This window comes from Amia ocellicauda, chromosome 11, assembly GCF_036373705.1.
Source record: "Amia ocellicauda isolate fAmiCal2 chromosome 11, fAmiCal2.hap1, whole genome shotgun sequence".
Lineage (NCBI taxonomy): Eukaryota > Metazoa > Chordata > Actinopteri > Amiiformes > Amiidae > Amia > Amia ocellicauda.
In genome coordinates, this window is record NC_089860.1 from 10,792,814 (window position 1) to 10,814,543 (window position 21,730).

At 43.5% G+C, this 21,730-nt stretch overlaps 1 long non-coding RNA gene across 1 annotated transcript; it reads left to right on the forward strand.

The window, feature by feature from the left end:
* Window positions 1–3,191: 3,191 nt before the first annotated feature.
* Window positions 3,192–11,706, forward strand: LOC136762935 (uncharacterized). Its single transcript, XR_010820938.1, has 3 exons — window positions 3,192–3,785; window positions 4,007–11,298; window positions 11,520–11,706. It is a non-coding gene; the product is annotated as an uncharacterized LOC136762935 (long non-coding RNA).
* The last annotated feature ends 10,024 nt before the right edge of the window (window positions 11,707–21,730 follow it).

Genomic DNA, 21,730 nt, shown 5'->3' on the forward strand with positions numbered 1-21,730 from the left:
ACACAAAAGCTAATGTTTATATAACAAAAGGGATGTTTTGTGCCTTTTAGAGTGTTGTAAGCATTACAGACGCACATGTAACGTTGACGTTGGGCATTTTTTTGTTTTGTTTTTCATACAGTAGATTATTGAACTCCTGCAGGACCTGTACAGTGGGAGGAAGCAAAATGCCTGCATTTATGGACAACACAGAGGTGATCTTTCATTGAGTGTCATTAGCAAACTAGAAAAACAAGAAACAGCTAAGTTATTAAAAATGTGAAGTGAAGCACTTAAACCAGATAAATAGCTAAGTTGTGTAGCGTAAGGTACACTTATACATTTCAAATTACGAAGTGAATTTATAGTATCACCTTATCACGAATCCTGGAATCTTATAACGCACACATGCACACACACAAACACACACACGCACGCACAAACGCACACACACACGCACACAAGCAGACACACACACGCACACACACACATGCACACACACACACACACACACATTTTCCAGTACAGCGGGGATTCTTCAGAGTTGCCCTCTTTCTGGGATGTTGTATTCCCTAGCAATTGAACCCCTGCTCTGTTTGTTGTGTACCCATTTAACCAGCCTGACCCTGCCCTCTGTGCCCACTGCTTCTCCTCTCAAAGTGTCAGCTGATGCTAATGATCTGACTTTTTATTACTTGTCAACCTGAAGCGGTGAAGGACAGCTTAGATATACAGTGGGGGAAAAAGAGTATTTGATCCCCTGCTGATTTTGTATGTTTGCCCATTGACAAAGAAATGATCAGTCTATAATTTTAATGGTAGGTGTATTTTAACAGTGAGAGACAGAAAAACAACAAAAAAATCAAGAAAAATGAATTTAAAAAAAGTAATCAATTGATTTGCATGTTAATGAGGGGAATAAGTATTTGACCCCTTCGACTTAGTACTTGGTGGCAAAACCCTTGTTGGCAATCACAGAGGTCAGACGTTTCTTGTAGTTGGCCACCAGGTTTGCACACATCTCAGGAGGGATTTTGTCCCACTCCTCTTTGCAGATCCTCTCCAAGTCATTAAGGTTTCGAGGCTGACGTTTGGCACCTCAAACCTTCAGCTCCCTCCACAGATTTTCTATGGGATTAAGGTCTGGAGACAGGCTAGGCCACTCCAGGACCTTAATGTGCTTCTTCTTGAGCCACTCCTTTGTTGCCTTGGCTGTGTGTTTTGGGTTATTGTCATGCTGGAATACCCATCCACGACCCATTTTCAATGCCCTGGCTGAGGGAAGGAGGTTCTCGTCCAAGATTTAATGGTACATGCCCCATCCATCGTCCCTTTGATGCGGTGCAGTTGTCCTGTCCCCTTAGCAGAAAAACACCCCCAAAGCATAATGTTTCCACCTCCATGTTTGACGGTGGGGATGGTGTTCTTGGGGTCATTCCTCCTCCTCCAAACACGGCGAGTTGACTTGATGCCAAAGAGCTTGATTTTGGTCTCATCTGACCACAACACTTTCACTTAGTTCTCCTCTGAATCATTCAGATGTTGGCAAACTTCAGACGGGCCTGTACATGTGCTTTCTTGAGCAGGGGGGTCTTGCGGGCGCTGCAGGATTTCAGTCCTTCACGGCGTATTGTGTTACCAATTGTTTTCTTGGTGACTATGGTCCCAGCTGCCTTGAGATCATTAACAAGATCCTCCCGTGTAGTTCTGGGCTGATTCCTCACCGTTCTCATGATCATTGAAACTCCACGAGGTGAGATCTTGCATGGAGCCCCAGACCGAGGGAGACTGACAGTTATTTTGTGTTTCTTCCATTTGCGAATAATCGCACCAACTGTTGTCACCTTCTCACCAAGCTGCTTGGCGATGGTCTTGTAGCCCATTCCAGCCTTGTGTAGGTCTACAATCTTGTCCCTGACATCCTTGGACAGCTCTTTGGTCTTGGCCATGGTGGAGAGTTTGGAATCTGATTGTTTGATTCCTTCTGTGGACAGGTGTCTTTTATACAGGTAACGAGCTGAGATTAGGAGCACTCCCTTTAAGAGAGTGCTCCTAATCTCAGCTCGTTACCTGTATAAAAGACACCTGGGAGCCAGAAATCTTGCTGATTGATAGGGGATCAAATACTTATTTCCCTCATTAACATGCAAATCAATTTATAACTTTTTTGAATTGCGTTTTTCTTGATTTTTTTGTTGTTATTCTGTCTCTCACTGTTAAAATACACCTACCATTAAAATAATAGACTGATCATTTCTTTGTCAGTGGGCAAACGTACAAAATCAGCAGGGGATCAAATACTTTTTTCCCCCACTGTATTTTGACAGGTTTCTTCTGCTAAGGAGAACTGGGGGAATTGCACCTCTTTCCTGCTGGGTCGGTGGAGTGGAGTAGGTGCCCCTGTTTGGCCAGAACAGCTGCATTGAGAGAACTGGCATGGGGGTGCTGGGGGTGTTCCTGGGGGGCCGCAGTGGGAACAGAAGGACTGGGAGGGGTTGGTGGACGATGTTAAAGAGGCAGCAGAGCTGGAGATGACATTTGCTGCAGTTGTCCTATAGGGGAGGGTTCTTGTTATAAACACTCTGGTTGCCTCGATGCTTTGGCACAGGCTGGCCTGTCTGGATCTGCCCCGGGGCTGCGTCGGGTCATTCATACTGACTTACTGAATTTTTGGGGGAATTTTCATTGGCTGTGGCTGGCTGTCTTGTATGCATTTCAAATTTTCCAAACCCCCTCCCTTTTAATAAGCCATGTTTTCACAAAATAAATCAACAACTTTTTTAATATACATTTTCTTTTTCTTTAATACATCTGTACAACCAGGAATCAAACCATTCATGAATCTAAACAAAAAAAAACAACAGCGACCTGTACAGACAGATATACCTGCAGTAAATTCAGACGGGTGACAAATGAAAGCCTGAAACCACTGCCTTGAGGTGTATGTTTTCATTTGTTTATTTATGTTTTACAGAGTTTAACTGTTGTTGGGGGTTTTGACTACCTCACTGCATACATTAAGGCAGTGGTTCCCAAACCGGTCCTGGGGGACCCCCTACCCTGCTGGTTCTTGTTCCAACCGAATTCTCAATTACTTAATTGAACCCTTAATTGAACTAATAATTTCCTAAATTGGAGACTTTTAATTATTTTAAACAGTAGGGGTTTTAAGTTAGGTATAGAATTATATTAAAAATCATATTGAAGAAACAAATACTTTCTTACACAATTTAAAAAGTAAAATCTAAGCAGATTGTTACTTCAGTTAAGGTTCAATTAAGTAATTGAGAGTGTAACCAGGTTGAAATTATTATTTTTTTTGTTGTTGAAACTTCACCAAATCCTGATAAATATTGAATAATATGTGTTTTATTAAGTTCATAACATGTTTTGTACGGTTTAGAGTATATTCAAACTGAAGTGTTAATACCTGTACTGTTGCTTTAAGAGGTCTCAGTATTACGACGTCAACTCTGCGCCTCTCTCAGTTCGCGCTTTGCTCACTGAGAGGAGGTAATGATTTTTCCGCTGGTTATCATTAAGAGTTTATTTCGTTTTGTAGATAATATAATATAACCATATGCAGTTATAAAGTGAATGCTAGTCTTAAGAGTGTAAACATGCAGCCGTGTTGTCAAAATGTAAGCCCTGTAAATACACTTTTACAAGTTATACGGGAGACACATGTTTTTCAGTGCTACGGGGTTTCCTGTGTGTTTATTTGCTAATAGGAGACTGACGAACTACGTGTGTGGAAGAGACTGCATGTTAAAGAACATTTTTCTGTTTTTTACTGATTTGTACAGGTATGTTTATTCAGTTAGTTCATTATTTACACAAATATTTTACTGGTTGTGTTTAACATTCTGAAAACCATATGTAATCAAATGTATTGGAAATGTATTTTATTTCATTTTATTTTTAAAGTCATCTAAATCACTCTTGTGTTAACGTAGGAACTATGTTAACTTAGATTGCCTATGTAAGTGTAAATTAGCGGAGTTCGCGCTTTGCTCACTGAGAGGAGATACCACCGCCATACGGCTTGCATTAAAGGAGCAACCAGTAGCTGTTTGTAGTCCGGGTCCTTCCTTCCGTCAGCACAGTCACAATCACAGAACACAACGCAGATCACGTAGACGTCAACGGATGTGCATTTAGCCAGATATACGGCAGACCACGCACACCCGTTACAATGGTGCCGTGACCTTTCAAGGATTGGTCTAAAGATCGACGTCAGCTCGTTCACCGAGGGAGGCTGTTATCACTTTGGGTACTCAGGTATTTCTCTGGACTGTGCCAAGTATTTCACTGGACCTTTTTTTTTTATAGTTAAACCCACGAATTGGGCTATTTCAGCGAAGACCGGACATAAAAAGGAGAAAAAAATATTGGCCAATATAACAACATCTATGAGACTGAATGATATGATTGTTCAACTTTGTTATTTGATGCTCTTTGATTTTTGCCACATTTTTGCTGATTCTATTTGATTTTGTTTTTCTCAGTTTCATTTGTGTGCAGAGTGACTGAAACATGGCAGAAGGTAAAACATATTCAGTTGAGAGTGAAGGTGATGATGCCGAACGTGCTTCCTTTGAGTGCCAGTTTGGTGTGGGTAGGGGGTTTCTCCATCGACCTCTAGAGACCAGAACACCAGGGCCTAGTGTTGCAGAGTTAGGCTCTCCACGATTTGCCTCTACCCGCTATGTAGATCATGTCAGGTCAAGGCAGGGTGAGCAGAGCCCAGACTTAGGTTCACTAATTACACAGTTAGCTGAACAGCTAGGCAAGTCAATTACAGCTCAGCTACAATCTGACAGGGCCTCACATAGCACCACAACACCCACCCCTATACAGCCTACAGAGACGACGCTACCTAATGTTAGTGTCATCATGCGGTCAGATGCAAGGGAGCCACCTATATTCAGAGGTGACGGCTCAGACAAGTTTACAGTTCACGAATGGGAAAATCTAATGTCTTTGTACTTAACGAAGCGAGCAGTCCCAGTCTCTGAGCATTCGCAAGAAATCCTGGCAAGGCTTATGGGCAAAGCAGGGGATGTGGTAAGGATAAAGCTGCGGAATGACAAATCTATTGACCACACTGCCAATCCTCACATAATCTTTGACATTCTGAAACAATACTTTAGCGAACTAACGTACTCAAGCATGCCTCTAGCGGATTTCTATAATACACTGCCCATGCCAGGTGAAGACGCTATGGAGTATTGGATCAGGCTGAATAAGACAGTGGATGTAGCAGTTGAGTGCCTAAAGAGACAGGGCCGTAGCATCGATGACCCAGGCCATGAAGTCAGCATGATGTTTATTAAACACTGTCCTGATGAGTCTCTCGCAGGTGTTTTCAAGTTCAAGTCTGCAGAGAAATGGTCGGCCTGTGAAATCCAAGAGAGGCTTGATGAGCACATGCAGGGTGAGAAGGCTCGAGCTGCAGCTGTTAAGCCACCTGAGTCAAGCACAGCAGTGCACAAAGTTCACTCCCAGTGTCAGGTGCCTGTGACTGACTCACATGTTCCGCACATCGCTGTTCCTGTAACTTCCCCGAATATTGCTGGTGTCGACAATGATTGCATGAAGAGCTTGGTAAGCTTGTTAGACCGACTAGTCACACAACAGACACAAGTGCCAGCTAAATTCGTCACTCAAGCGGCTGTGCCACATTTCTCCCAGAGGGCATGTAGGGTCTGTGGGACTCCTGATCATTCAACACTGTCTCACTGCAGACGGGAAAACAGATGTCTGAAGTGTTTATCCCCTGGTCACTGGAAAAGGGACTGTCAGCGGACCAACCAACGCAACCGCTTTCAGCCTGGCGACGGTGCTGGTGGGCAAAATCAGCAGTTAAACTAGGAGACCCACACCCGGGGAGGGGCGGTGTGGGTAACGTAGATGAATCCCTCTTTGACACCTGCGACCTGGCAAACCTATATGCGGATAGTTGCGCTGCTGCACCTAAGGGGTCTCGCGTAGTCATCCAAGCTGCTCAGAAGATCCAAGCCTTTGGCGAGCTGTTCTACACACCTGTCCTTGTCAATCACAATGTGCAACTTACAGGCATGTTAGACTCTGGCTCGATGGCATGTAGCATCAGTGAACACGCAGTTGAGAGACTCAGCTCTGCCGGTGTCTTACCTGAGAAACAGCACCCTGAAGAGAACATTGTCCTGATTGGCTGTGGTGGCTTGCAGGCTCGACCTGAGGGCTTTTATGACTTGGAGATGCAGATTTACGGTGTTCGCATTGTTGTACCCACCTTGGTTGTGCCCGGTCAGCATGACGATCTCATCTTGGGTTCCAATGTCATTAAACATCTGATACGGGTCCTGAAAAGTGACGACGGTTACTGGGATATTGCATCCAGACATGACCATCAGTCTGAACCTGAGGTTGATCGCTTCTTGTCGATGTTCACCAATGTCGAACGCTGGAGAGGGATTGCAGCCCCGGAAAAAATAGGCACTGTCAAGCTCACCCAGGCGGTGACACTCCTACCCAGACATGAACACTTGGTTTGGGGCAGACTCCCTGCTAATGTACCTATGTCACCTGGCAGCACAGTTGTTGTAGAACCGACCGGTTCAAAGGCCGTGCCACGAGGTGTGCTCGTAGGTCGTCTTGTCACACCTCTCTGGGGTGATGGGTGGGTGCCAATGACAGTTGTGAACCCTTCTGAGAAAGCGATCACCCTAAAGAGGAATTGCAAATTGGCGGATGTATCTCCATGCTTGGCAATCGAAGACCTAGATGCTTTCCAGGGTCTACAGGTTGCAGAGAAACCAAAGGACACAGAGCAACAACAATCACAGGCATTTAAGCAACGGCCTAATAGAGATAAACAACCAGATGCAGAGAATCCAGGAACTAACATCTCTTCCAGTGCCTGTCCTGATACTCCGCTGACAAAGAGTTTGGTTGAGTTAGGCCTTGGCGACATTGACATAAGCTCATGTCAGGTTAGTGAAGCCTGTAGGTCTCAGCTAACGCAGCTGCTAACCGAATACCAGGACATCTTCTCCAAGCACCCACTGGACTGTGGTGAAGTCCAGGGGTATACGCACCGCATTCATCTCACTGATGATCGGCCTTTTCGCTTACCATACAGGAGAGTTCCCCCAGCCCATTACCAGAAATTGAGGCAGGTTCTCACTGATATGGAGGAGAGAGGGATTATCAGGAAGTCGTCAAGTGAATATGCTTCGCCACTGGTGATGGTGTGGAAGAAGGACGGTGGGTTGCGTATTTGCACCGACTTCAGGTGGTTGAATGCCAGGTCTTTAAAGGACGCCCATCCATTGCCACACCAGTCTGACTGCTTGGCTGCCCTTGGTGGCAACTGCCTCTTCAGTACAATGGACCTCACCTCTGGCTTTTTCAACATTCCGATGCACGAAGACGACAAGAAATACACAGCTTTCACGACTCCCCTTGGACTGCATGAATACAACCGCATGCCACAGGGGCTGTGTAACAGTCCGGCATCCTTCATGAGGATGATGACTGGGATCTTTGGGGACATGAACTTCACGAAACTCCTGTGTTATCTTGATGATCTTTTAGTCTTCGCACCATCAGAGGAAGAGGCTCTGTCCAGGCTCCACACAGTGTTTCAGAGGTTACGGGAGAACAACTTAAAACTGGCCCCTAAGAAGTGCCATCTGTTGCAAAAACAAGTCGGCTTCCTTGGTCATGTCATCAACGGTGGGGGTGTGTCCGTTGACCCCACCAAGGTGGAGGTAATTTCTAAAATGAAAGTTCAAGATCTGATGGAGAATGATGAGTGCACGCCCTCTGTTCGGAGGATTAAATCATTCCTTGGCATGGTGTTTTATTATCAGCACTTCATCCCAAACTGTTCCTCCATTGCAAAACCTTTGTTTGCACTAACGGCAGGGCAAAAGAGACAAGGAAAGTTGGCGAAGGACAGGAAGTCTCTCGGTGTTTATCGCAAGCTTACTCCTGCAGATTGGTCTGTGGAATGTGAGGTCGCCTTTGACCAGTTGAAAACCATGCTGTTGGAATGTGTCGTACTTGCCCACCCAGACTTCGATGAACCATTTATCTTGTCAGTTGACGCGTCATTGGACGGGCTTGGTGCGGTGCTGTCTCAAGTGCCCCAAGGGGAATCCAAGGCCAGACCTATTGCTTTTGCGAGCAAGACACTCAGTGCATCACAGCGGAAATATCCTGCCCATAGACTGGAGTTCATGGCTTTGAAGTGGAGTGTATGCGATAAGTTTAGCCATTGGCTGAAGGGGCATAGCTTCACTGTTTGGACGGATAATAATCCACTTACTTACCTTCTAACTAAGCCAAAGCTTGACGCGTGTGAAATCCGCTGGGTGTCTAAACTTGCATCGTACAACTTTGATCTCAAACACCTGCCTGGAAGGAGAAATGTGGTGGCCGATGCCCTGAGCCGTGACCCTTTTTCAAAATCCATTGGACGGAGGCTGCTGAAGGAGCCGTATTCCAATCTGATTCAGGTAGCCAATGCCGTGGAGGAGGATTCTGTGCAGGATGTTTTCAGGGTCAGCTGCCAGTCCCAGACCCACAGATCTATAAACAACTCTGTGTGTAATGCGGCCGAGATCAGAGCTCTTTGTCAGGCACACTGTGACTGGGTGGATGCGGCAGAGTTCAGAGCACTCTGTTTAGCCCAACACGTTCAGCAGCTATCAAGTGGTCTGGATCTTTTGCCAGTGCTCTCTGCCCAGGAGCTACAGTTGAGTCAGCAGCAAGACATTGTCATCTCTCAGGTTTTACCCTTCATTGCCACCAGGAGGCGACCATCTAGGCGAGAAAGGCATGGTGCTGACTCAAATGTACTCAGGTTGTTCAAACAATGGGACAAGCTGGAAGTCCGTGATGGTGTTTTGTATAGGGTGACAAGGGACCCTGTTTCCAAGCAGAAAAGATCCCAGTACGTGTTGCCTCAGGGTCTAAAGGATAAAGCGTTGTCAGGCATCCACGATTTGGCAGGTCATCAGGGTCAAGATCGTACTCTTTCACTTGCGAGGCAGCGCTTTTATTGGCCTGATATGGAGAAAGATGTACGGGCGTATGTCAGATGTTGCCAAAGATGTGTGGTTGGAAAAACACTGGAACCTGCTGCTCGTGCACCCCTGGAAAGCATCAAGAGCTCTGCTCCAATGGAGTTGGTGTGCATGGATTTTTGGTCGGCAGAAGACAGCAAGCAGCGATCTGTGGACGTTCTAGTTGTCACCGACCACTTCACCAAACTCGCTCATGCATTCCCATGTCCCAATCAAACAGCAAAGCAGGTCGCAAAGAAGCTCTGGGATAATGTGTTCTGCGTTTATGGTTTCCCTGAAAGGATACATACTGATCAGGGCGCCAATTTCGAGAGCAGTTTGATTGCAGAGCTACTCCGGCTGGCTGGTGTTGCGAAATCCCATACAACAGCCTACCACCCAATGGGCAATGGGGGGACAGAGCGATTCAACCGCACTTTGGGCAGTATGCTCCGTACTCTTCCCCTCAAAGAAAAGCACCAGTGGCCTCAACAGATCCAGACCCTCACGTTCGCTTATAACGCCACTGTTCATGAGACTACAGGCTACGCGCCCTTTTTCCTCATGTTTGGGCGTGTCCCTAGACTGCCAGTTGACGTCATGTTCAAGCAGGGGTTGAATGACCCTGGAGTCGTTGACTATGACTCGTATGGCAAGTCTCTGCTTTCCTCCCTGCAAAGTGCTATGGAGATCGCCCAGAAACACTCATCAGCCGAGCAGCAACACCAGGCCCAGCAATACAACAGACGTGTCAAGGGTACTTCCCTGTCTGTAGGTGATCGTGTTCTGGTGGCAAATAAGACAGAACGTGGGAAGAGAAAGTTGGCCGACAAGTGGGAGGATGGGGTATACACAGTTGTGGGTGCGAATCCCAGCATCCATGTCTACAAAATACAAGATACAAATGGACACACAAGAGTTGTGCATAGGAATCTGTTACTTGAGGTCAACTTCCTGCCACTCCCTGGGATGTGTCAAGATGAATCTGAACATGCTGGTGACGTGTCATTGGAAAGTGAGGAGTCTGATCAGGAAGATTGCGACTCTGGTGATGAAACAGCTATTATGGTCGGAGTGATGCCTCAGGAAGACACTGCACAGGATTTGTCATGCTCTGGGGATGAGACGGAGCCTGCAGTCTTGTCGCCTGGAGACTGTCCCGAGTCTAAGTTGTCTGATTCACAAGAACTAGTCCCACCCGGTCTAGTTCCTAGTCCTGCTAGGGTCATTGTTGACAGTCCATCCACTGCACCTGCACCACATGTTGACACCTCAGTTCGCACTGACTCACACTCACACAGTGGATCGAATAGCCACATTAGGACACGTGCAGGGAGACTGGTGAAGTCAGTTAACAGATTGATAGAATCAATGATTCAGAAACCATTCCAAAAGGGTCCAAATATTTTACTTAGTGACTATTGAGCTTTAACATATGTTTAAAATGCGTATGCGCTGAGATTTTTGGTTTAGTGCAAAATTTGAGTGATATTATGTGTACAAATGTCTACAGGATAATATTTTCTGAGGTCAAGTGTTGTGTGGCGTACTAGGCGTCACATTAATCTAGGGGAATTTAGAGACCTGATCAACCTCTTTCTTTCCTGAACCTTGTATTTGAGGTAACTTTTAAGTTAACTGTGGACTAGGTCTACCTTTTCACTTGTGCCAGTTTGTGTCAGTAGTAGACATTTCCTCCTGTAAGACATTCCTCAATCAGGATGTTGGTGAATTTCAGGAGGGGTGAATGTAACCAGGTTGAAATTATTATTTTTTTTGTTGTTGAAACTTCACCAAATCCTGATAAATATTGAATAATATGTGTTTTATTAAGTTCATAACATGTTTTGTACGGTTTAGAGTATATTCAAACTGAAGTGTTAATACCTGTACTGTTGCTTTAAGAGGTCTCAGTATTACGACGTCAACTCTGCGCCTCTCTCAGTTCGCGCTTTGCTCACTGAGAGGAGGTAATGATTTTTCCGCTGGTTATCATTAAGAGTTTATTTCGTTTTGTAGATAATATAATATAACCATATGCAGTTATAAAGTGAATGCTAGTCTTAAGAGTGTAAACATGCAGCCGTGTTGTCAAAATGTAAGCCCTGTAAATACACTTTTACAAGTTATACGGGAGACACATGTTTTTCAGTGCTACGGGGTTTCCTGTGTGTTTATTTGCTAATAGGAGACTGACGAACTACGTGTGTGGAAGAGACTGCATGTTAAAGAACATTTTTCTGTTTTTTACTGATTTGTACAGGTATGTTTATTCAGTTAGTTCATTATTTACACAAATATTTTACTGGTTGTGTTTAACATTCTGAAAACCATATGTAATCAAATGTATTGAAAAGGAATTTTATTTCATTTTATTTTTAAAGTCATCTAAATCACTCTTGTGTTAACGTAGGAACTATGTTAACTTAGATTGCCTATGTAAGTGTAAATTAGCGGAGTTCGCGCTTTGCTCACTGAGAGGAGATACCACCGCCATACGGCTTGCATTAAAGGAGCAACCAGTAGCTGTTTGTAGTCCGGGTCCTTCCTTCCGTCAGCACAGTCACAATCACAGAACACAACGCAGATCACGTAGACGTCAACGGATGTGCATTTAGCCAGATATACGGCAGACCACGCACACCCGTTACAAGAGCTTGGTTGGAACAAAAACCAGGAGGGTAGGGGGTCCCCCAGGACCGGTTTGGGAACCACTGCATTAAGGTTATTACACCACATGTTTATATTTAAGGAACAGTATTTGATAAAGACATTTTGAAATAATAAAACAGAGGTTGTAAGACAGTTTAAAAGTTAACTATGCTCATACAGAGTGTGTACATTAAGGTTAATGATGAGGCCTGCCTGTAAATACTAGTGACATTACAGGGGAAGCCGTGCATCTTCAAGTGGTGATTTTCTCTGTGTGTATGTGAGGTAAATTATATTTAATGACATTTTTTAAAATTCTTTCTGAGTTAAACAACTAGATTCAAAGGTCTTCTATCATGGTCCCTGCATTTATGATGCGCTGGAAGGCATATTGGGCACCGGCTAGTTGATATGTCACTAAAACAGGTCCTTGATGCTCTGTCAGTCGCAGTGAAATTCAGTACCTCTCCAGTTCTGGAAACTCTTTTGTGTATTTGTGCAACTATGCCAGTTATGATAGCAACGGAGCAGCGACCGTTCAGTGATCTAAATGTCGGTTGATGTGTGATTTTTCTCCGGATGTGTTCCATAGTGATGTGTGTTTGGGTAATAAAGATGTCTGATTAGTCCAAATCCGCCTGCTTTCAAGGAGATTTTGAGCTCAGTTTTTCATCTTCAAAACGACTTTCAGTGACAGCTGGTAGAGCATCGCTGTGCTTCGGGGGTTTCACGTGAGCAGACGGGTGAGGCGCAGCGCCAGAGGAGAGTCCATGCGTGAGGCCGGTCAGCACCGGCCGGTGTGGGCAGCGGTCAGAACTCCAAGCACCGAGATGCTTCGGCGGGCTGTAGTGCAGCGCAAGCCGGAGGAGGAGCCCCTCAGATGGGCGGAGTCAGGACTGGGGCTTCTGCAGTAAAAGCTATGTCAAAATTACTGACGTCCGCACTGCCTTTAAGGGTGGGTACGAAGGGAGGCTTCACCTTCTTTTCCAGAAGCCCTTGCCAATCCACACTCTGAAAAGAGAAGGAAGAAAGAAATGGATAAAGGATAAAGTGGCGCGACCTTTATGTAAAAGAGCGGCCATAAAACGGACGTGTACGCCAACGTACTCTGAAGAAGGGATGCTTCTTTACTTCCTCTGCACCGCGTTTACTGGCTCCAAGGCGCTTGCTGGGATTTTTCTTCATGAGCTGCAGAGGATTCAAAACAAGAAGGAGACGCACGTTATTCTCCATCAATGGACTTAAAGTTGAAACATGATGTTAAAGATAAGTTCTCATAATTTGAAGTGCAAATGAGCGTTTGTGCATTGTTATTGTGAGCCTCGCTCCACTGCTGCACAGTCACTGGGTATTCCTCCAATTGTGTAACATTTAAATAACAGTGACATCCATTCACTATGGTTGGTAGCAAGATACCGAGGGACAGACTGGAGGAAAAACGTGTCTCAACAATAAATAACCCTGGCATACAGACCTTTTTCATGATGAAGATGGACTCTGACGAGAGGAACGCAGGATAGTCCACTTTCATGTGCACAATATTGTGAAGCACCTGGTTTCTATTTTCACCCGGGAAAGGAGTCTATGGGCACAAGAAGAAAGAGAGGAGAGCACATTAAAGGGTTACTCCAGACCCAAACTTTCAATATTCACATTCTGAGCTCGGGAATGCAAAAGCCACACACACACAGATCTTGTAAAAAGTCAATTCACAACTTAGACATGACTTATTAAAGCTGATCAATTATAGAACACAAAGTCTGCAATAATGGAATCCTACTGAAAACCAAACCTGGTTAACAAAACGTCCTGAAGGAGTTGCTATCGTAACCTGGCAATAAAGGTGTGTTTCGGTTGTGTGTGCGTGAGCGATCTGTATGAAATAAAATACTGATGTGTTTCAGCTTCTGCAACTATAATGTTAGGTTTTCAAAAAGTCTAATTAAGTCCTCAAGGATTGAATGAAATCCTACCTGGCCCTTGGTGGTATAGATTTAACTTTGCCTTGATGGCACTCAATGAAATCATTTTAATCATAATGAAACCACGAGAGGATCATGATCTTACCTCAACAGAGGCCTACTGCTTTCACTTTAATACTGCATTAGCTTATATATGAGGCTCTTGAATGGCTGAACCATTAAAAGCTTTCGCTTAGAGCAGTTTTCTCCCTGAAATCCAGATAATGCCTCAAGCTGTGGCACACAATTGGCTTAAAAGTCACAGAGATTCGACAGATTAAAAGAGTGCAACAGTTACCCCTGTGACTGGCTTGTGGACCGACTACACTACAGCCTTATCGGGAGACGTTTAACACTTTTCCAACTGAAGTCTTAAATTTGAAGTTCTGTTAAGAATACCCACCTCGCCAACCAGCATCTGAAAGATGACCACACCCAGCCCCCACCAGTCCACTGCCCGGGTGTACGATGATTTGGTGAGGACTTCTGGGGCGTAAAAGTCTGGGGTGCCGCACACTGTCCTAGTTCGGTCTTTATAGCCCATGCCTAGGCAGGAAAATTAAGAGGATTCCGGAAAAATATCACATTGTAAATTAAATATACAAATAAAAAAAATTAAATTATACATATACTAGGAAATCAAGAATTTTAATGTACCTTCCTTACACAGACCGAAGTCTGCAATTTTGACATAGCCAGCTGCGTCAAGCACCAAGTTGTCCAGCTTTAAGTCCCTGGAATGAAAATACAGTATAATCACTTGGATTGCAGAATATAGACAGAGCCTGCCAGGAACAAAAGAACTATTCCCCTGTCAACAATGAACAGAAACATACATTTCTCAAACTTGTTGCATTCAGGTACATGTCTGCACTGATTTTAGGACATGACTTCTATTATGAGGACTTGTGAGTGTCACAATAAATCATTTTCAAAATCTAAGAGAAATTCAGTGGGTGAATAGTTTAGGTTGGGTTTGATCTCAGTGAGACTAGATTTTTTCTTGCTTGTATATTGTACAAATGGCTGATGTGTGATAACTTACCTGTATACGATCTTCCGCTCGTGCAGGAACTGCAGGCCGTGCACCACACAGGCAGCAGAAAATCTGTTCAAGAAAAGACACCAGCGACACAAAAAGCAGTTTTTAAGCTCGGATTGCACTCGAGTGTGAATGAGCCGACAATTTCCTGTCAATGCAGGAACTCCAGCAACCTATGTTATTGGATCTAAAAGACAATACAAACAAAAACTGTCAATCTGGTCAACTGTCAATCTGCATACCTTCTGTAATAATGTAAATGATTAGTTGTGCTTTGTTTTGTTATTCGGAGGTTGTGTGCCAATGGTCAGGAATAATAATGTGCAATACTTTCTGAATATATAGGTACACAGTTCTGAAACGCACCTCAGGTATGACATCATTATTTTTACTTCTACCAAGATGGACGATTCACTTACACAGCCCGGGGCTCTGGAAACACTCCTGCCTGAACGTGCGTGATGAGGTCTCCCCCCGCAGCATACTCCATAATGAACCATACATGAACCTCCGTCTGAACGCAGGCGATCAGGTTCACCAAGAAGGGGTGCCGCACACTGCTCACGGTTTCCAAAATCCTTCTCTCACATTGGAACCTGAAGCGAGACAAAAGACACACAGCATGTGAATATACATTCATAAACAGCTTGGCTGAATAAGTCCAGAGATGCATTAAAATGGCAGCTTTCCTTCAGAGTAAGAAAGTGAAAACAGTCACTGAAGACCTTGCTAATGCAGTGTATTTGTGTACATCATTAAAAACATCACTAGGTTTGTTTATCTTTGCTCAGCTTTCAAACCCAGAAGCCTCAATACAATAAAAATGAAGCCATACCTGTCGACAGTACCATTGGCGATAATGTCTCCTTTTTTCAAAGCCTTCACCGCAACCATTTCTTTGGTCACGACGTGCTCGGCCAGCAGCACCTGTCAAAGCAAGACAGATTCAAAACTGTCAAAAAAGGTCAAACTCCACTCTCTCGCCCAGGATCAACATTCACAGCACAAGCATTTAGTAATACATCCTCACTAATGCTGGGCTTTAATAAGTCACAGACAATGTTTCTGTTAAAGGTTAAAAAGTGGAAATAATTTCACAATTGTCCACAAATATCTTTTTGGAAAAATGGCGTCGAGCAAATATCTGACATGGATTACTGGGATATACCTTTCCAAAAGCTCCTCGGCCGAGCACAGCAACGAATTTAAAGTCCTCGACAACAGAACGGCTCCTGCAGAAGACAGAGCGGGGGGGAGTTAGTTCATCAGGAATTTTAAATTCAGCCAATTGACTTAAATAATCCAAAGAGTTTGTGTGTCGTTACTCATAGGAATGTCTTGAATGTATTTTCCACATTCTCCATGAGTTCTTACCAAATTCACGAGGTGTACTGGACTCCATTCACTATCTTATGCAAAGTTCAAAAGATCAAAGTGCTAATTCATTTTCAGAGGCACCAGAAATATATAATATCCAGACATCCTGATAATATTAGAAAGTGTCAGAATGGAGTTAAAACTGTAAAGAAAGTACCTCATCTCTGTCGAAGGCGGCTGCGGAACGTCGAGCTCCTCTGGTTTGTCACAAATCACGGCATCCTGCAAATTGAGCACTTTCTTGTTAACAGGAGGAACAACACAACTGTGGCCAAACAGACATTTTGTTCGCTAGGGTTATTAGTACTGACAAATATTATTTCAAAGTAAACAAAAATAACAATTTTAATAACAATTATAGGCCAATTCACTGGTCATTTCACAGTCATGTATATTGCATGTTCTTTATAATAACTTCAAACACGTGACACTCATTAGAAGCCTGTCTAGGGCTTAGAAGAGTGAAACTGCAATAAAGCTAATTTCTCCTTATTGTAAAATGTGTGAATAAAAGTAAGTTAGACTTTCTGTTTGTTTAGAAACAGGCTTCACCCTCTGCCAACAACGCGGCCTCCGGCACATGGATTTCTGCTACAGCTTCCTTTTCTACCCGGCTCATTTCCTTTGCTTTCTGTGTCGTTCTTACCTGGGCCGTCCTGCTGGTCGGCCGGGAGCAGCTCTTCTCCACGATGACGTGGCTGGAGGAGGCAGTGAGGCTGTGTGTCTCAGGCAGCTCCACTCCAGCCTCTTCCTCTGCGTGGTGACTGGTGCCGTGTTTTCTCAGGTGAGACTTGCACCACTGCCAGCCCATGAGCCCCAACATTATAGGCATCATGTAGGACATCCTCAAGAATGTCTTGAATCCCATCTTCTCTGGACCCTAGAAGTTACACCAGTTGGGAAAAAGGAGATTAGATACATGAAACAGACATCCCGCTCTGATGAGCCCTCAGAGACGTCCTGTTCCACCACTAAAGGAATGCAATTTATATTTAGAAAACATTGATCAGTCAAATCTAGAAAAACTGTGCAATACACTTCAGTTCTCTCTCTCCATTTCCACCCGAAAATATGTAACCACAGTGGCTGGAAGCCTCTTTCTACAGCTCACCCTGTGGGCTGGTTGGGCAGCATTTGTGCAAAGCCAGTCATATGAATTGAAGAGCATAGCATTTAATGGCACCAAATCTAATTAATAGACATGTCACTAAACACTGCATGACAATGGCAAGTGTGCAACCTGATCAAACACTCAAATTATTACCACACAGCAGAATCTATAGTGTTACAATTACAGTGTTAAATGTGCTAATGATTTGTTGCTGTGCACCTGTTCGCCTCTCCAAGGCTGGGGAAGGAAACTATCAATGAATAAGCAGAAAAGGTGTAAATCTACTCAATGCATAGACCAACATTGTATTTAATCCATCGTGACATGTGACAGAGTACCTTTTAAACTGTATACAAAATCACTTCCAATATTATTTTATACAATAGTCATTCGAGAATCTAGTGCTCCGTGCGGATCTGCGCGGCTCCACCAATGGGATATGTGGGATTCTGCAAATCTGCGCAGACCTGCGGAAATCGGCGCTACACAAACGTGACTAAAGCGCCGTGCGACCTTCGCAGATGATAACGGAGGGTCATTGTATATTTGCTGAACAAGTTGCATACCGTGTCCTACAGCCAGCGCACACTGCTGCTGGTGCATTGACAAGAACAGCCTCCAACAGCAGCCTCCGATCACATCCCATCACCCGTTCAGCAGAGCGCAGTGGATGTGTGCCAGATGTGCTCTTGCCAAACATGCCCACATATTAGGCTTAAAACACGTGCATCGAGAAACTAAACCACTCAGAAGAGGCGACCAGCTTTTGGCTTCAGATGTGCCCCAACGACAACAAGATACACGAGTGATTGACACTTACCCTTGTGAGTAGTCTGGCGATTAGTGGAGGCGCGTCCGACTCTCTGTCTGCTTCTCACTCCTCCACACCAAACGACACGATCACAAAGCAGCGGCTGCGCTATTCCTTTCCACAAAGTCAAGGGATGTCAAACTCTGAAACAGATGCAACAAGGCTTTCGCGATGGCGTTTCCACAAAGTCAGATGACGTCCACTCTAGTCTGGGTTAGCTCGGCAACTGAACGTTTGACATAAGATTAGCCGTTTAGAGCGCTTGAGCCACTGTGACGTCACAGTGGCGAGATGACGCAATGCCCCGTATCGCATGGTGGCGTTGAGTACGTTATAAAAGATAGACGTTAGAAAGATCTCCCTATGTCAGAGGCTGGGCAGCAGCTGATGGTAGTGGCACTAATGAAGTAGTAGTATGAATCATACAGAGAACGGCCATTTTAACATATAGAGTTCCGATTGCTTTCATTGTTCATGTACTGTAGCTATGAAGAGATATGGTGAATACAAAACCAAAAACATACCATTGCAGTGCACATAATATCCGCTTGATGGTGCAGAAGTGTACGCTTTAAAGGTGTAAAATGAAACTCACATTCTGCACCATCTAGTGGGTATTAAGTGTACTGCAGTGGTCTGTTTGTTTGTAACCATTGGTAAAAACAAACCATGTTTTGAAACAAGCTCTTTTACTTTAAAATGCATTGACACATTACAGAAATGAAGAATGGAAACTCTGGAGTGTGAACTCAAATTAAACATACAGTGAAATCCTACTAGATTGTGAGGTGAAGTTTCCACCTGTATCAGTGTTCCTAGTCATGAAATAACAATTTCAAAAACTCCCCTACCTAATACTATGGAAACCAGCAAGATTTAACTTCCCTTGGTCATCAAAATACCTTGACTTTAAACTTGATTTACTTTCATAGAGGTTGAGAAATGAAGCTCAAATCCATCAATCAGTCAATCAATCAATCAATATGTATTTGTATTGCGCCCTTCATCCTGGTAGCCACAGAGCACTTTTGGCATGTAAATCCCAAATCATTCAGCTGAGTATGAGTATAGGGGATCACATCCACTATAGTTATGAGAATGGAAAGCCTATGTAGTGCTTCAGAAGTGTGAGGTGCTCCTGTTCACAACACATCACTGATACTGGAATTTCCTATCCATAATTGATCAATGGGGATACATATATGTAATGGATTTGTTGTCATTATTATTGTTATTTTAAGTTTTGTTTTCCGATTCACTTAATCATTTCAGACTTTCAGGTCCAGTCCATTGTATTAATCTATTCAAACTTCATCGGAAAGACTTGATTTTGATGACACAGTTCTTCTCCTAATTAGTACATTTTATACACTGTACAGGTCTGCAGTGAATGCTAGTGTCCCCCAAGAAGTATTGGACATATAGCAGATATATGAAATGGTTTAGCCCAGCAACTTAGTCTGGGAAACCCAGAGGAAAATGATATTGATTTTATTCAACAATTCTGTGAAGATCCGTGGGCCCAGAATTGTTTTCTTGCTGAATTCTTCTTGGCTCAAAAATGTATTCTCATCCCATGGTTATGCCAATTCCAGTCAGAATGTACATTATTTCTTGTGTCCAGAAATTAGTCCAATAAAACAAGTTACCTGTTTTCTTGAAGCAAGAGATTGGTTAATTCCCTCAAGATAAAATAGTTTTTCTTGAAAAACAGTGTTTTCTTAAAACTTTATTTTACAAATACTTTCTTAACCAAGTGCAAGAATAAAATCAAAGGAACAAAATTAAGGATGCAAAACAAACACACAGAAAACATCAATGTGCTGTTGAATTAAATTGAAGATTTAATATATTCATCCATCAAAACACACATTTCAGATAATGTACAAACTGGAGCAGCATCACACTCTTTTTCTTTTTCAAGCCAGTTGGAGCAGATGTTCCTGCAGAAAAGAGATTTGGCACAATCTGAAGAGCCTTGCTTGTCTTCTTCTCTGGAGCAAAGAACAAACCTGTAACTCTGGCATTAATAGTATTAATTTTAAATAAGTGGCATGCATGATGATTCAGTTATTTCATTGCTGACTTTTAAGCACATCTGTGAAACAAGATGTCACAATGTTACACTGCCAGACGATTTCACAATACAGTATGTCCTGACCTGACAGGTATCTTTATTCAAGTTCATTTTGTATTCGGGCTGTTCCTTATTGTACAGTATAAGATATGTCCTCACATGCAGTTTGTGTGAGCAGACGGCAAAGATAATTCAACTTCAGGCTTATTTTATACAATAGGAGACACATGTGATGAACGGGCTTGAGCTGTCATGCCGTGTTTAAAACTGAAACCCCAGTATACCATAACGCCGTTAATGTATGTGTGTGTGTTACGAGGACAGTTGGATGTAAATAGTTTTGCTCATTATCCATCTCTATTTCTCTGTCTAGTTAATTCTTCTATATTTTAGAATTTAAACTCCATCTAACCTAATAATCCAACTCTCCTTCAAGTCCACACACACATGCGTGCATATAAACAGCAGGAGTTGATTATTCAAATCACGCCGTTATAGCGAAGTGCCAGAAGATGCATACTCTACATAATTACTTGGAAGTTTGCATGCAAGGTATTATCCCATTAGCCTGACAGAAATGATGATTCTTGTTGATGATGCTGTGCATAGATTCTGTACAAATGGAGAGTTTGTTTTGTTGTCTTTCTTCCCTACCTCTGTAATGGGGGTGGACTCTTCCATTTCTGGAGAATGAGTATAAATGCTGTACGAACAGACACGAAGGGGTCTTCTCTTTCTGCTGCTGAACAGGAAGGGTCACTAGCAATCAGTGGTGCTGTTTTCGTTGTGCCTAAGGCCATTTTTACTTTTATTTCGAGTTTTTTTTCATTAGTACTGGTTTCGTTTTTTTTTTCTTTGTTTTATGTCTATTTCACTGAATTTTTGGAATAATTTTGGTTCAAAAATGCTGTCTTGAATTTCTGGACTCCAAAGACAAAGTAAAATCAATTTTTCCATCCCAATGTTGCCGACTGTATTAAGAATTCTTGTTGAAAAAGCCAGTATTGATGATTGAAATTAGGAGACCCAGATTCGGCAATTTTAACACTTTATTAAATACACCACGGGAAGTGGTGGTGGCAGTTTGTGGTTTCCTCAGAGAAAGATGTGCATTTGCACCTCACATTTTTGGCTTTTGCTGTCTTCCCTCACTCCCTGGTGGCCGCTCCCGGACCCACAACCTGAAAAAGAAGACCTTAGTATTTCTATCTGCACAATAGTTGCTTCTGTCAATGGACATTACCTGCCTCGATTTCTGGTCGGTTGGCGCGGAGCCAGTCCGAGTCTTGACCGGCCCGAAACGGCTACCGGCCTCAGAGCTGCCACAGATGAAGTAGTCCTGTAGCCGGCAGCTCACTTACCTATGAGTGGTTCATGGTGTTGCTGCTACCTGACGAGACAGAAGCCCGATACTACTAAGTGCTGCTGTATTGTCTTCGAAATCGAATATTGATATTTATTGTGTGTACAGGCTTCTGAAGTCTGTTTGCTGCTACCGTGCATTTGTTCACAGGAAGGGGAAATGTATTTTCTAATGGATAGCTTTTATTAGAGAATTTTGTCGTTTCTTTTGTTAGGGGATTTTAGTGTTTTATTCCCCCTGAATATTAAAGGCAGGTTTTAGTATGTTTTATTATATTTATTCCCGTTGTGTACAGTTCCTC